This window comes from Humulus lupulus, chromosome X (assembly GCF_963169125.1).
Source record: "Humulus lupulus chromosome X, drHumLupu1.1, whole genome shotgun sequence".
In the NCBI taxonomy this organism is placed as follows: Eukaryota; Viridiplantae; Streptophyta; class Magnoliopsida; order Rosales; family Cannabaceae; genus Humulus; species Humulus lupulus.
In genome coordinates this window covers 57,865,729-57,883,391 of record NC_084802.1, presented here as the reverse complement: position 1 = coordinate 57,883,391, position 17,663 = coordinate 57,865,729, and the positions used below count along the sequence as shown (strand labels likewise).

At 36.1% G+C, this 17,663-nt stretch overlaps 1 pseudogene; it reads left to right on the top strand.

The window, feature by feature from the left end:
• Positions 1-12,042: 12,042 nt before the first annotated feature.
• LOC133805856 (receptor protein kinase-like protein ZAR1) lies at positions 12,043-13,867 on the top strand (annotated as a pseudogene).
• Positions 13,868-17,663: the final 3,796 nt, after the last annotated feature.

Sequence of the window (17,663 nt, the reverse complement as noted above, 5' to 3'; positions counted from 1 at the left end):
GGTAAGAGTTGATACAAGTGTCAAACTGTGAATGGGCTATTTGAGAGAACATTTATTCTTTAGGATAAATGTGCAATTATGTAATAATTGAAGTTACACAATTTATTATTGCATATGTGAAATTTTCAAAATTGTGTACAAATAGAAGAAATTGATTTTAATCAATTATTTTATTTAAGTGTGAATAGATAAATATGAATAGTCAAAATTTGTTTTGATTATTATATTTATTTAATTAATAATAAGATGATAATGGAAATTTAAATTTTGAATTTTGAAATTTAAGTTGTTATATTTTCCATAAAAAGATGATACTTTATTTGAATTTTTAATTAATTAAAATAAAAACACATAAAAAAATCAAATCTCATTTTCAGGGATAGTGCCACACACATAGGGCTTGGACTGCTCTATGCGTATAGCACTACTCATGTGATCAGTTATTCGTTTTTTATTTTATTTTTAATTAATTAATAAAATATTTTAAAAGGGGTTTTAAAATGGAATGTAAGACTTTGTCTTTTATCATTATTATTATTATTATTATTATTAAAGATGATTATTTATTTATTTATTATTATTATTATGATAATAATGTCTATATATTCTATATGATAGAAAATAGAAACAAAAAGTTTTTAAAGAGAAGAAAAATTATCATCTTTTTCACAAAAGAAAAACTCTTTCTCTCTAGCCTATAATCAAGAGTCTCATGTGTTGAGAATACTTTTAATTCACAAAATTTATTCTTTTTCTCTATGTGCCCACCCACATCTTGAGGTGTAGAGAACGTCTTGGAAGATCCAGGTGTGAGTACTCTAGCGAGGATAGGAAGATCGAAATATATACGAAAAGATTCAAGGATTATTGATAGGCTAGAAAAGGTAAATCATTTCGTATTATTTTCACATATTATATATTTATTAACATATTGCATATTAAAAGATCTTGATATAAAGTTGTTTATATGAAATTTTGTTGTTGTATATAATGCTACCATTACCACAAGTTCCACTGCGCACTAGGAACTGTTCCTACCAATTAGTACCAAAGCCATCTTTAATCCATGCATATGTTAATTACTGTGTGGGTATCATATGCATTTTTTATATTATGTGTAATATATGAATGGATGGATGTTTATGTATGAATTGTTTATGTTATTAAGGGTTGGTTTTCATGGTGTTTTTGGGTTAGGAAAAGTTCCTTATTTTTCTAGATATACAAAAATTGTAAGCCAATTTGGGGCATAGGAATTTTGTAATCTATTTTTTTTTTTAAAAAATACTGGATAAAATTCTATAATGGCCCGAGCGTCAAGCCCCGATCCACTGCCCTTGCAGCCTGCGTGCGTCCCTGCACACCCGCACCCCGCATCCCTGCGCACACGCGGCCCAGCGTCCCTTCGTACCAGGACCCAACATCCTTGCGCACCTACATCGAGCATCCCTAAGGTGACACACAAGAATCATAAGCTTGTGTGGTCAGATAGGTGTGAGAACAGCTTCCAGGAATTGAAGCAAAGCTCGATTACAGCTCTGTTTCTGAGTCTTCTAACAGATCAAGAGAAGTTTGTGATTTACCGCGATGCTTCACATCAAGGGTTGGGCTGTGTTCTGATGCAGTCAGGCAAGGTGATCGTTTATGCTTCACGTTACCTGAAGGAGTATGAACAGAGATATCCCACTCATGATCTAGAGTTGGCGGCTATGGTCTTTGCTTTAAATGTATGGAGGCATTACCTTTATGGGAGAAGTGTGAGATCTACACTGACCACAAGAGCCTGAAAATACTTCTTCATGCAGAAAGACCTGAATATGCGACAAAGACGTTGGCTGGAGTTAGTAAAATATTATGACTATGAGATTTTGTATCATCCAGGAAAGGCCAATGTGGTAGCTGATGATTTAAGCCGGAAGGGTCCGGGATAGATTTATAGTGCGAGGCTGATAGCCAGAGAGTTGGCAGATGATATGACCAGAGCTAGTATAGAGTTGTTGGTGGGCTAGTTTGCCAATATTATGCTACAGTCTAAACTATTGGAAATAATAAAGGAGGGTCAGTTGGGTGATCCACAACAGATCAAGATCAGAGAGGATGTTTTGGCTGGAGTATCCAGAAATTATACAGTGTCTGATTTGGGCTTGTTGAGATACAATGGTCGGATATGTGTTATGTTAGACACTGCTATGAGGTGAGAGATTCTAGATGAATCTCATACTACACCTTATTTTTTTTATCCAGGCACCACGAAGATATATCAGGATGTGAGATCATTTATTGGTGGCCGGGATGAAGAGGGATGTAGTAGAATATGTGGCTAAGTGCTTGACATATCAACAGGTCAAGGCTGAGCATCAGAGACCGGCAGGGCTATTGCAGCCTTTGGATAACCCGGAGTTGAAATGGGAGGACATCACGATGGATTTCTTGGTTGGGTTACCCAGGATTATTGGTCAGCATGATTCTATTTGGGTTATTGTGGGTCGCTATACCATGTCAGCTCACTTCTTGCCAGTGAAGACTACTTATAAAGTTCACCAGTATGCAGATCTTTATGTGAGAGAGATCATGCGCCTCCATGGAGCACCAAGGTCGATCGTGTCAGATTGGGACACCACTTTTACTTCCAAGTTCTGGGGGAGTTTACAGAAATCCATGGGTACACAGTTGAAGTTCAATACTGCTTATCATCCTCAGACAGATGGGCAATCTGAGAGGACGATCTAGATATTAGAGGACATTCTGCAAGCATGTGTGCTGGACTTTGGTGGATCCTGGAGTAAGTATCTACCTTTGATAGAGTTTTCCTACAACAATAGTTATCAGTCTACCATTGGGGTTGCACCTTATGAGATGTTGTATGGTAGGAAGTGCAAATCTCCCATTCATTGGGATAAGATAGGAGAAAGGAGAAAGGAGATACTTTGGTCCTGAATCAGTTCAGAGGACCAGTGAGGCCATTGAGAAGATTAGAGCTCGGATGCTCGCTTCTCAGAGTAGACAGAAAAGGTATGCAGATACCAAGCGCATGAATGTGGTATTCCAAGTGGGAGACTATGTTTTCCTTAGAGTCTCTCCACGGAAAGGGGTGAGGAGATTTGGGAAGAAGGGCAAGTTGAGCCCAAGATTTGTAGCTCCATTTGAGATCCTGGAGAGGATTGGCCAGGTGGCTTACAGGTTGGCCTTACCAACGGCATTGTCAGTCGTGCATAACGTGTTTCATGTATCAGCTCTTCAGACGTATGTATTTGATGTGACTCATGTTTTGAGCTATGAAGATTTGGAGCTTGAGGTGGATCTCTGCTATGAGGAACAACTAGTTTAGATACTTGACCAAAAGGACAAGGTCCTCAGGAATAAGACGATACCTGGGACCTAGAGTCAGATATGTAGGATCAGTATCCCGAGCTATTCAAGTAAATTTCGAGGATGAAATTTATGTAAGGAGGGGATAGTTGTAATGCCCCAAAATCCCTAATCATGTTTATGGTTGGATTTGGAGGCCAGGAGGGCCATAATTGATTTATTATGCCATTAAATTATTATATGCATGTTTATGTGAATTATATTATAATATGATGTTAAAGGAATGCATGTGGGTCCACATTTCATCATAAGGACATTTTGGTAATTTGGCCCGTTGATGGCGTAATTGTATATTTGTATGCATGTTGGTGAACTTTTGTTGAGGCCACATAATAATGTGGATTTGTTCGAGCCATTTGGCATGAGACGATCTTTGAGTGCAAGTTAGCAGTTTGGTCATAACGAGATTAAGTTCGGGGCTCGGGGTGAGTCTCAGGGTAATTTGGTGATTAGAACGTTACCGGGAATTAAAAGGTAATGGGATATGAATTATTGATATTTGAGAATTTTGGGAATAACAAGAATTGGAGGGTGTTAATTATGATTAACGAAATAGGCAGGAAAGGATGGTTTTACCCTTGGGAGCCTTTAAAGGATTTTAAATAGCCTAGGGGCAATTTAGTCTTTTCACCCTAGGATATGTATAAGCCATTGAAGGCTGTGGAACCTTGGCCAAAACACAGCATAGAACTTCTCTCTCGTACATCACTTTCTCTTCATTTTCTTCTTGGGTTTTTGAGCTTCTTTTGAGTATTCAAGCTAGGGAAGTGGACCTTGAGGGCTTAGGATTGTGTTCCACCATTGAAGAGGGTTCTAAACTGAGCTTGAGGTAAGGTTCTAGCCATTAAAACTCTAGTTTGCTCTGTTTTCATTTGGATTTCAACTTGGATTTCTAGAGTTGATAATGGGAATTAATGGGAGTTGTTGGCTAGGGTTACTTGGGTTAGGATGCCTAGGACATGTGTGGATGATTTTTGGGTTTAATTGAGGTTTGGAAGCTTGTTCTTAAGGTTGGAAATGGTGGTGTCAAAGGATGGAAAAACTAGGGTTGAAAACCCTGGTTATAGCGCTACATCGCCCATCACTAGGTGCTACAGCGCTAGCCAAGGGCGCTGGGGCGATAGGGGGGTAGCGCTTTCCAAATTCTTGTTTTGGGCACTTGTGAGGGTTTTTGGCCTGGGGTTTCAATTCCTAAGGCTCGGGATTGAATCTACTCACCAGTTGGGTATAATTCGAGGTCCCGATAGTGAGGTTTAGGTGAAGGCCTTTTTTATTGTTGATTTTCATTAATGGAAGCTATAATTGGTTATGACTAGGTGACCGCTAAGGAATCAAAAGGTCGATCGTTCTTAAGCGTTGTTCTTTTACTATTTCTCGCTCGAACCAGAGGTAAGAAAACTACTCCCCATATGTGACATGCATGACTATCATTAAGGCATGTTGAGTGTTTAAATGTGGACATTGATTGCATATCAAATGCTTAGCAAATCTTGCTTACTTGTGAATGGCACTGACTAATTAGTCAGAAACGGCAATGGGGTCAGTATTAACTGTGAAGTTGTGACTCACTAGTCAAGTTGGGAAGTAGTACTGAGCACTGGTCATATGGTATTTGATTAAGAGTCAAGAACGGACTTAGCGTGTTTAACGCAAGCCGAAAAGATTAGATCTAATTGACATCTGCATTAAATGACTCATCATGAGCATTAATGCCAGACCGACCTCAAGTTTGATGAAAACTTAAAGCGCTTGTCTAGCCTATGGCTAGTCACTTAGAGCCAGGGCCAGAAGGCCCAGGTGACTGTATCGTCACATGGCTATGGGTGTTGAGCCCCCGTAGTGACTCACTCATCAGTTACTCATCTGGTTTAAGCTAGTGACTACTCATTAGTCACTCATCTATTTAAGCTAGTGACTACTATTATATTTCAATATAATGTTTGATTGATTAAATAAGTGTTACAAAAAGTGATTATTTAATCTAGTGGGGGAATGTTATATTATTTCATATAATATAATATTAGATTAAATAATGTGAGAAATGTGATTTGTCACACAAATGTGATTTGTCACATCTTGTAACATTATTGAGAGTCACAAAAATGGACACATGTGTGTGCCCAAATGTGACATATTTTGGAGTTACAAAATCAGTTACAAATTTGTAACTCCCAAATATTACCCAATAATGTGTATATTATATGTTACACATTTGAGATTGGATTTCATAAAGCCATTTTGAAATATGGCTGTTGGAGATTTTAACCCCAATAATGTGTTTTGGGAGTTACAAAATCATTTGGGAGGGTTTGGAACCGTTTGGAAAAACAACACATTTTCAAGTGCTGAAAATGGGCTGTGGCCGCGGCCTGGGGGACAAAGAGCAGTGGCCGCGGCCACAGGTGCATTTCAGGCCAAATTTTCAGTTTTTTCCAAATGTGTTGAACGGTTCTAAAAACCCAAAAAAACCCCAAATCTCAATTTTAATTCCATATTAATCCAAATAAACATTGGTAACAGCCATGGGGGTTGGTGGAATTTGAAATCCAAAGGGTATCTCAAACTCTATAAATTGGAGCCTAATGCTCACTTGCATGACACACCATTTTTCATCCACAAAGCACTTGGCTGAAAAATACACCAAAAGGCTTGATAATTCCAGAGAGCTATTTCCTAGAGAGATCCCTTAGTGCTTAGAGAATAGGGGGAAATAAGCTTTTGGACAAAGGTCTTGAACCTTGTTCAAGTTGGTGATCCCCACTACTCTACACTTTGGTTGTGTGAGAGTTTGTGTTTTCATTCTTTTGTTCTTCTTATTTACTTGTATTGTTATAGTATTGAGTTTGTAATCTTCTTCTTCTACATCTTTTTATTTACTTGTATTTTGAGCAATTGAGTTGTAATATTTATTTAATCATATTATCTTGTCCATTGTATTTTTTTATAGAGTTGTATTTGGTTTTTTCCATAATTCCATTGAGCGATAATATATATTCTCTAACAATCAAAAGCTTAGTTTCTCTTTGTTTCAATGGAAGGGGAGACCATCAAGATCATGAACCAAGACCTAGTGAGGTTGGATAGGTTTGATGGATCCAATTTCACTAGGTGGCAAGACAAGGTGAAATTCCTTTTGACAACACTCAAGACAGCCTACATCCTTGAGTCATCCTTGGCACCTCTAGCCTAGCCATCCGACAAAGACACTCCCGAGGAGGTGGAGAAAAGAAGGAAGAGAGAAGAGGACAACCTTCTTTGTAAGGGTCATATCCTTAATGCCCTATCCGATAGGCTATATGATCTCTATACCAATACCAAATCCGCGAAGGAGATTTGGGATGCCTTGGAGAGAAAGTACAAGGATGAGGAAGAAGGTACAAGAAAATTCTTAATTTCTCAATATTTTGAATTTTCTTTCATTGATGGGAAAACTCTTTTACCTCTAATTCATGAGTTACAAGTGATTGTGAACAAGTTGAAAGTTCTCAAGATTAATCTTCCCGAGGCCTTCCAAGTTGGTGCAATAGTGGCAAAATTACCACCAACTTGGAGGAGCTATAGGAAAAGAATCCTCCATAAGAATGAGGATTACACTTTGGAAGAGATCCAAAAACACATTAGAATTGAAGAGGAATCGAGAATAAGAGACAAGGGTGTGAATGAGTCTAAAGATGAGACTTCCAAGGCCAATGCGGTTTCACACAAGCATCCAAAGGGCAACAACAACAACAAAAGGGGTAGTGGGAACCCTTTAGGACCAAAGAAAGATCATGGACAATTCAAATACTTGAGAGGTCATTGTTTTGTTTGTGGAAAACCCGGGCACTATGCTAGAGTGTATAAGTACCGAAAGGACCCACATGAGAATGAGGTAAATGCTATAGAAAAGGAAGAAGAGATCCTAGCATGATTACCATGTTTATGTGCCTTATTGGGAAAATTGTTATTTTGTAATAAAGCTTGTACTCTTGAAAGCTATCAATAAAATTAAAGTATTATTCTATGATGATTCTTTATTTTGCTATGAGACATTTGTGTGAGACATTAACAAAGTTTCAAAATGAACTTGTTAAAATAATAGGTAAGTGTGTAGACCTATTATTTTATAATGTGATTATTTGTTTGAGAAATTCTCACATTACACTTGTGTTCACATTTTATTTTGTGAAATATATAAAAGAAAGCAACCAAGTGAAAGTTACTTTCAAATAAGTGTGCCTTGCTTTAGCAAGTAAATGAATCAAGATAAACATTGAGGAATTTTATCTTGATCCATTGAGTGTTTATCATGAAGCTTAAGGACTCATGATGAACTTTGAGAAACATCGATTTATCTTGGAGGATAAATGACTTAATAGAAATGAAGAGATTTCTATTTTTTTATCATTATGTGAGGAATGTGAGGGTGATGCTCCAAAGTTAATCAATTTATTTTGTTGTTAATCAATTGATTAATTTGGTCATCCTATCAAATAGATGATTTGGAATTCTACATTTTAAATCACATTGGCTATATGTGTATAGAATGGATAAATCTAGACATGCTTGGTGTCTAAAGTTACTGTTTGTAATATTTTGATTCAAGAAGGAATCAATTTAAAACATAAAGGAGAATTTTAGAAACAAAGAGATTTCTAGAATTAATATTCAAATGTTTATCTTGGATGTTAAACTATAAAATAGTGGGGGTGTTGACTATGGTCAAAATTACTATTTTAAAGGGGTAACTATTTTAATCAAACTATGGCTAGCAACAAAGTTTGAATAAAATAATGAGAGTGTCTAAGTATGCATACATGAGAAAAGAAACGATTCAAATGGAATCAATTTTACATCTCAAGAGATGGGACTTAGACTCCCTAAAGAGATTCACGGTTGATGGTAACCTATCTTAATACTAGTAACCAAACTAGTATTAGGTTCAATAGGTAATAACAAGTCAATCAAGTGAATAGATAGTAGTACTCAAATTTTGTCCCATCTAAGATATGAGTACTAGTGTGTTACCAAAATGAGGGTTAAAACCGAAAGGTTTTTTAATAGAACTCAGTCTTGAAAAGACAAGTATTTTAGGGTAACAAAATACTGTAAGAGTTCTACCTATATAGACCTAGGGGTGGTGCCACCTCTCATGAGAATTGGGAGTCATTCTCAAGAAAAGTCTATGAATGGAATGTGCACATGGCCATTAACGGTGCAAAAGTGAGACATTGAGGTCTCAAGTGAACATAGCAAAGGTGTGTGTGTTATCACCGGTTTGTTATCAAGGGATGGTGGTTCAATGCTTCGGCAACCAAAATTTCAACAAACTTTGTGATAATTACACTAAGGTAAAATTCAAGTCGAAAGACATTTTACTTTATGCACCAATGCAAATGTTTCTATAGAGAGTGATTATTAAATCTAGTGGGGGAATATTATATTTCAATATAATGTTTGATTGATTAAATAAGTGTTACAAAAAGTGATTATTTAATCTAGTGGGGGAATGTTATATTATTTCATATAATATAATATTAGATTAAATAATGTGACAAAATGTGATTTGTCACATCTTGTAACATATTATTGAGAGTCACAAAATTGGACACATGTGTGTGCCCAAATGTGACATATTTTGGAGTTACAAAATCAGTTACAAATTTGTAACTCCCAAATATTACCCAATAATGTGTATATTATATGTTACACATTTGAGATTGGATTTCATAAAGCCATTATGAAATATGGCTGTTGGAGATATGATTTTAACCCCAATAATGTGTTTTGGGAGTTACAAAATCATTTGGGAGAGTTTGGAAACGTTTGGAAAAACAGCACGTTTTCAAGTGCTGAAAATGGGCTGTGGCCGCGGCCACTGAATGATGGTGGCCGCGGCCTGGGGGACAAAGAGTAGTGGCCGCGGCCACTGATGTCCCTGGCTGCGGCCACAGGTGCATTTCAAGCCAAATTTTCAGTTTTTTCCAAATGTGTTGAACGGTTCTAAAAACCCAAATAACTCTCAAATCTCAATTTTCATTTCATATCAATCCAATTAAACATTGGTAATAACCATGGGGGTTGGTGGAATTTGAAATTCAAAGGGTATTTCAAACTCTATAAATAGGAGCCTAATGCTCACTTGTATGACACACTATTTTTCATCCACAAAGTACTTGGCTAAAAAATACACCAAAAGGCTTGATAATTCCAGAGAGCTATTTCCTAGAGAGATCCCTTAGTGCTTAGAGAATAGAGGGAAATAAGCTTTTGGACAAAGGTCTTGAACCTTGTTCAAGTTGGTGATCCCCACTACTCTACACTTTGGTTGTGTGAGAATTTGTGTTTTCATTCTTTTGGTTCTTCTTATTTACTTGTATTGTTATAGTATTGAGTTTGTAATCTTCTTCGTCTACATCTTTTTATTTAGTTGTATTTTGAGCAATTGAGTTGTAATATTTATTTAATCATATTATCTTGTCCATTGTATTTTTTCATAGAGTTGTATTTGGTTTTTTCCATAATTCCATTGAGCAATAATATATATTCTCTAACAACTACTCATTAGTCACTCATCTGGTTTAAGCAAGTGACTACTCACCAGTCACTCATCTGTTTACGCTAGTTACTACCCATCAGTCACTCATCTGATTAGGGCTATAAGCCCCATCATGGTTAAATGGAACCTCAAAGTGATATTCACTCATCTATTTAGGGATATAAGCTCTATATGATTATCATGATCAACATTTGATATTATATACAAACAGTAATGAGTTTTCTTGCTGAGCCTTGGCTCACGGGTGCTATGTTGTGCAGGTAAAGGGAAAGAAAAGCCTACCCAGCCTTGAGTGGAGAGCTTAGGTGGCGATGTGTACATATACGGCTACTTGACCACCACGGCCAAGGAATTTCTAAGAGGAACTAGGGGGTTAACCCTATTTTTACCGCTTAGGTCGGCGGGTTGTAATTTTTACACTGTAATGACCATTTTGTATTGTAAATAACTTGTAATAGTTTTTATGGGCCCATGAACATTTTTATGTTTTAAATAAAATATATCATTTCCTTTTGATTGATTTTCCACCTTAACCTATTAATAACACCTAGATGCACGTTTATAACCAAAGAACTCGATTAGTGAGTTAAGCATGGTTCAAAGCTCACAGTAACAGTCTTGGAGTAACCAAGGCATTACAATTACTATTCATCAGAACAGGGCTGAACCACTATAAATTTATGTGTGTTTTTTTAGATATTTGTACTATGTTGTATATTTATATTTATCTCGTTCAAAAGGTGTCGTATACCGTACATATGACCGTTGGACAATTTCACAAGTCAACATTTTAGAGCTTTCATTGAGAGTACGAAATCAAAAGAAAAAAAATTTCATTAGTTTTACAATGCCTCCAAAACCCAGTCAGACAAAGAAGACGGCCCCCGAGGATTCCACCCTGATGCAGAAGATCCACAGGATACTATCTAGGAGGAGATGGTACAATTTCTAGCGAGGCAAAAGGCCTTTGATGCAGAAATTTCCCTCCAGAGGGAGACTATTGAATGACAATGAAGGGAGGTAGATGAATAGGTCCAGAGGATGATCCAAAGGGAGTAGGAAGTTGACCAGAGGCACTAGGAGGCTGCTGTGGACCTAGAGGCGGCTACCCAGTTAGCCCAAGCTAACGCTGAAGCTACTGCTCAGGCAATGAGGGAGACTTTGGCCAAAGCAGCAAGGATACGAGACAGCAGTAATAGGGAGTCCCAGGGGAGGATTCGAACCCTAAGGAAGCTCTTAGAGCCACTTTTCCAGAGACAGGATGAAGAGGCGTAGTCCAAGATTGCCTCCTCCATGACTAAGGAGAATAACACTTCCTCTCAGAGTAAGAGTGTTACCAACCCGATGGCCCCCTCACAGACGAACGACACAGGAGTTGAAGGCTTAGAATCATGTAGGACCTACCAACAAGAACAAGGCAGACCTACCACCCCTACACCCTCAGTCTTGCAAGGGAAAGGAAATGATGAACAACACCAATATCATTTTTGATGGGCTCGAGAAAGATGCGCAACCTCAAGATCTGAGGGAAGCCATCAATAGGAGAACCAGTGTTCAAGAAGGGGTACCGAGGACGTCTATCCCACCTGGAGCAGTGATCCCACTAGCAGTGTAGACTTAGATAGATGCACTCACCATGGTTGTTCAGGGCCTGACAAAGAAAACTTTTGATATCGTGCTAGCTCATAAAAGTAATGCCCGCCACTTAGCATTTTTTTTTCAGACTATCTTCCACATTTCGGACACAAAGAATAGTGACCCATTTTCTTCTTCGGCTACGTACGGTCCTCGAACTCAATCCCTGCTTCGGTCTCCTTCATCCCTCAAATCTCCTCCATCCCTCAAATCTATGGCTTCTATCACTGGCTTCTTGCATCCTTTGGTAGACTTTTTGTCACTTTCCCTTTTTTACTTTCAAAAATCCCAAACAGAGAAACCCCCAAACCCAAACGCAGAAACCCCCAAACCCAAACCCAAACGCCGAATCCCCCAAACCCACTCACATTTCTCCATCCCTCAGTTAGCACAACGCATATTCTTCCTCCCTCAACTCTTGATTTTAATTTTTTTTCTCAGTTTTTTTTACTCTTCCGATTTCCCTCTTCCAATTTCTCTGTTCTTTGGTTGATTTCCTGTTTTGTTTATGATTGGTAGCGTTCTTTAATGGGTGCAGAAGCAGTTTTCGTATATGGATTTTGTCGATAAAGATAGTGACATGAATTAGGTGATGCATGGAGTGATATTTTTTGGCTTAAAAGAGATTTTGGCATTTAAATCTGCAATATGTTTGGCACCAGCCAGGTATTGTACTATAAAAATTACTGGTATTTGGAGTTAATTTAAGAAAGAAAAAAATGGTGTCTTTGGTTTTGTTTGTTCTTTTGATGATGTGCAACTCGCATGGACTAGTGAGTTCATTGAATGGTGTAGGGTATGCCCTTTTGTCGTTTAAGCAAGCCATTATACAAGAACCAGAAGGGTCTCTTAGTAACTGGAACTCTTCTAATGAGAACCCTTGTGCATGGAATGGGGTCACATGCAAGGAGCTTAGAGTTGTTTCACTCAGTATTCCAAAGAAGAAACTTGCTGGGTTTCTTCCTTCTGCTCTTGGGTCCATCTCTGGGCTTCGTCATTTGAATTTGAGGAACAATAAATTGAATGGAAGCTTGCCGATTGAGCTTTTTGAAGCTCGGGGGCTACAAAGTTTGGTCCTTTATGGAAATTCCTTATCTGGGTCTGTGTCAAATGAGGTTGGGAAGCTCAAGTATCTTCAAACTTTAGATTTGTCTCAAAATTTTCTTAATGGGTCTATTCTTACATCAATTCTTCAGTGGAAGAGACTTAGAGCCCTTGATAAGGCATCCTAATGTTGTAACTTTGAAAGCTTACTACTGGTCTGTAGATTAGAAGCTGCTCATATATGATTACATTTCCAATGGAAATCTTTCCACTTCACTTCATGGTAAGTTTCAGCATATCCCATTATCTGACTTGTGCTCATGAATTATTTAATTATTTTGATTCTGGTTTTGGAGTTTGATTGATCACGGGTCTTGTGGTATTCATATTTTGACCAAGTTGATTTCTTTTCATGTAATCAGGGAGTTCTGGAACAGAGTCATTCACACCCCTATCATGATCTGTTCGGCTAAAAATCATGAAAGGAATTGCTAAAGGTTTGGTCTATCTCCATGAGTCCATCCCCAAGAAATATGTTCATGGTGATTTGAAGCCTAATAACATTCTTCTTGGACAAAACATGGAACCCCAAATTTCCAATTCTGGACTCGGTCGTCTTGCTAATATTGCTGGAGGTTCTCCCACCTTGCAATCTAGTCGAATGGCCACAGATAAGTCACAAGATAGGCCACAAAAGAGTGCACCTTCTGATGCCACTACTGTTGCTTCGTCTACTACCACTACTACTAACTTAGGATCTTGTTATATTGCCCCGGAAGCACTGAAAGTGGTGAAACCATCCCAGAAGTGGGATGTTTATTCGTATGGTGTTATTCTGCTAGAAATGATTACTGGAAGATTTCCCATAGTCTAAGTAGGTTCCTCTGAAATGGATTTGGTTCATTGGATTCAGCTCTGCATTGAAGAGAAGAATTCTCTCTCAGATGTTTTAGACCCTTATTTAGTCCAAGATGCCGAAAAGGACGACGAGATTATTGGAGTTATTAAGATTGCAATGGCTTGCATTCAAACTAGTCCTAAGAAGGGACCAACAATGAGGCATGTAGGTGAAGCTTTGGATAGGCTGATCATATCTGATTCTTGAGAAACCCAACAAGCTAGTGAGAATCCTTTTCTTCATGTTTTAGCCTAAGTGATCATATGAAACCATTAAAGAACCCTTTTACAATTGTAATTTGACATAGATCTGCATGACTTCAAATTCATTGTAAGTTTCTCAATTTCTTTTAGCTATTATTGCATTGGACTGGCTCAAGTTAGGTCTGCAACAAGAGCATGCTTTCAAGTGTTATTTGTAATTGAGTTTGTTTTTAGTATATGTGAGTTGTGTTGTTACTCTTCTAAATTTTGAAATGCCTCCACCTACTAATTATTTAAACATTTATCTGCTATTATTTCATTATTGAATTGTTTTTCTCTTTTTTTCTTTGCCTCAAGCCTCAAGGGTACTGAAATTGGAGAGAAATAGTCTGGAGTATCTTCTACACCACTTTCGTGGAGTAACTGCTAATAAAGAGTTGGTTTTTTTTTCCCTTACTCATATTCATTTCTTTAAAATTTGTGGGGCGTTTTATATAGTTTTAATCTGTGTTTAGGGACTATAAAATTTCATTAAGGGGCTGTGAATGGTTTAATATGATAAGGCTTGAATTATGGGCTTGAATCTATCTTTTGCTTTCATTGGGTAATTATTTGTTTTCTTGTGATGGCTGAGGTATTTTTATATGAATGATGATGATTTATTTACCCAATAATCTGTTGCTTTTTTGATTGATTATTACTCCCAAGTTTTGATTGATTTTTTGAACATTTAAGCTTGATTTTTGGGCATTTTAGCATTTCAGCTAGATTTTTGGGCATTTTGTTGTGTTTCATTTGCAAATTAGTCAATTGATAACTAATATTGTCTTGTTTTTTTGGGCTCCTTCAAAAGGTGATTTGAGAGACTTGTATTGTCTTGTTTTTTCTTTTTTGTTACAGGGTCGAGGTTATCCTGATATTCCTACGAGAAGGTACAAATTTCATTATTTTTGTAAATAAAATAAGATGAATATCTTTGTACTTTTAGCTCTATTAATTTCTCCTAATCTGCAAAAACATTGTCTAGGTTTTTGCGTCTGCTTATTGATACTCTGCATCTCCCGGCATATTGCTTGGTAGATTGTGATCCTTATGGTTTTGACATTCTGTCTACATATCGATTTGGTTCGATGGTTAGGAATCTTGACTGGACTATCTTCTTATTCTCTATTTTCAATGCTTGCTTGTGCCTTGTACTTAGTTTCTAGCCAATCTAAACTCACTCTTCTGTTATTTAAGCAAATGGCATACGATGATCCATGAGCTAGAAAATGATTAGTTTCAATTTTTTGAATTTTAAGTAAGTAGTATCATGATCCATGAACTAGAAAATGAACAAACAATTTGTTTCTGGATAATTCATTAGACAATAAAAAAAAAAATTATCAAGATTATCCTTAAACTTTAAGCAAATGAAGCATAAAAATGTCTAGTGATGAAAAAAGAGAAATCATTTTCTTTCTTGGATCTCTTTCATTATTATTATTATTCATCGAAACATAATTTTCCCTAGCATAGTATAGATTCCAGAAATGTGGTAAAATTAGTACTGTACCTCTACTAATCTTGGCTCAAAGTAATCCCCTTTTCAAGTTTTTGCTTCCTAGACTGAATCAAGATTTATTTACATAGATAGATACTGCACATAATATTATTAAAACTTTATTGGAAATTGACTTATCCTCTTCATATCCTAAAGGTCAATTATAAGACAAGGAATTCTCATAATTATCATAAAAAAAAAAACTTTCTTTCTTTGATAATGCACATATATGAAGCTATTGATAAAAGAAAAAAAAAAAGCTAGTTTGATTTATAATTTAGCTTTATATGAAAAGGGTATGTGGAAAAAGTTACAAAATGAGGTGAAATTAATGTAGAGGCACATATCAAGGACTCAATAATGTATGACTATGAATTATCATTATTAATGCCCATGTAATATCTATCTTTTTTCACATAATGGTTAATCATTATAGTAACAAGCAATTTCTTAGAAGAAATCCACACTTGAATAGTCTTAATCAATATTTGATCTGTTTATGTTCGATTTTAATTAAAATTAATAAATAAATATAAAATTTTAACTGGAATTATATAGAATAATTAAATATGGCAAATTAAATGCCCCAGAGCCGAAATTGGTCACAATACTTTAGGTAAGAGAGGGCCGTCTTTGTATGACTTTTTAAGGGATCATTTCTAAGACCTATTAGTGACCTCTTATATATTTTGTTTTTCCAATTTGATTCAACATTATGTTGGGCAGTAGGGTCTATATTTGGGTTTGATTATGACTGTGTTGATTCTTTATTGCTTCTCCATAGTTATCTTTAGTTGATATTTATGAAATGGGTTATCTTTATTGATTATAATTGCTTGGCTTTTTCTTTTCTCCCCCCTGCAATATTCAGGTAATTAGATTAAGTATCTTGAATGACCTCAAGTTTATTTTATTATATTAATATTTTCTGTGATTATTTGATCTGTGTGGTGATGTTGTCTGAGTGAAGTTTGTGGATAAGACTACAGTGTTTGATAATGATGAACTTCTCTTGTCTGCAGGTTAAGAAGCATATCAAGCAAGGCCAAGGTCATGAAGGTGGGATCTTTACGGTTGAAGCTCCTCTTCATGTTTCAAATGTTCAAGTTATTGATCCAGTCACAGGGTATGTGACTGCCTTCAATTCTATTTGAAGAATACTTCAATTTTCGCTCTTCCATGTTTGTAAGTGGAGATTAAACATTCAAGTATTACATGCCAATCTGATTCGTTTTGTTTATGAATGTCCTAAAATTTTGCCTAAAATATAGCTGCTTATTTGAATATTTGTGGAAAGGGATAATGGTGCTTATTTGATACAATGAAAGACCACATTCTGAATCTCTTTGTAAGCTCTTAACAAGCTTTTCTTAAGCTATTTTTGCAGCTGATGTTACTGATTAAGGTTCACTAATTGATTATCATATCTTGTATCAAGAAATACTGCAATAAACTTAAATTCTACCATTACGTAGTTATGTGTAATAAGGATTTAAGTTTGATTTCTCTAGTTTGGTAAGTTTTACCATTAGTTATGTGTAATATGGTTCAAATAGGCAGGTTTAATTGTTGTATATCTTTTGCTCTTTTCAATCAACTTACTATCAAATTATGCTCTGTTTTATAGAGTGATAGTAGAAAGACTATATTTTTTGTTACTTTTAAAAGTTGTTATATTAATGAATAATTGTTAACTTATTATACTCTGCATATGGCTTTATTTATAGAGTGATAGTAGAAAGACTATCATTTTTTTTCTTACTTTCATTCATATATTTTTTCTTTGTTTTAAATAAGACTACATGCTAACATTTTCTTGTGCAATAGTGACAGCTTATATGGTCTTCACCATTATCAGAAAAATTAAGTTGCCTATTTTATATGGTCTCTTTTGTTATTTTTGTTCCCTCTTGAGAAAATTAGTTCTTGCTTAATTAATTGCTTTTATAGTATACCATAACACAAAAAGTGACCCAATATATTTAATTAAAGGATGTTAACGTGATGCCAATTTTATTGTACTTAAATTCTGGATATAATTTTTATGTAATAATAAAGAAGAAGAAAAAACACACTCACACACACACATCACCAGTTTGTTAAGCTTTTCTTATTGGTCTTATTGTGAGAATAATATATATTTTTGTACGTAATTATTTTTTTTATACATATATAGAAGAGCTCAACAAATTTGATACACCAGTTTGTTCATTTTCTCTTACATCTAGATTCTAATTAGTGTAGAGCTCAACAAATGTGGCAGTGGCAATGGTGTATTGGAGAATGGCGTGGTCGATTTGACGAGTCAAGTACACCTGATGGAGAAGGAAGATGCGGAGGGGTCCGAGAGGAAGAAGAAGGAGTTCGAGGAGAGGGAGAAGGTCTGGCTCGAGGCCAAGGAGATGAAAAGGAAGAAGATGGAAGAAGAAGAAT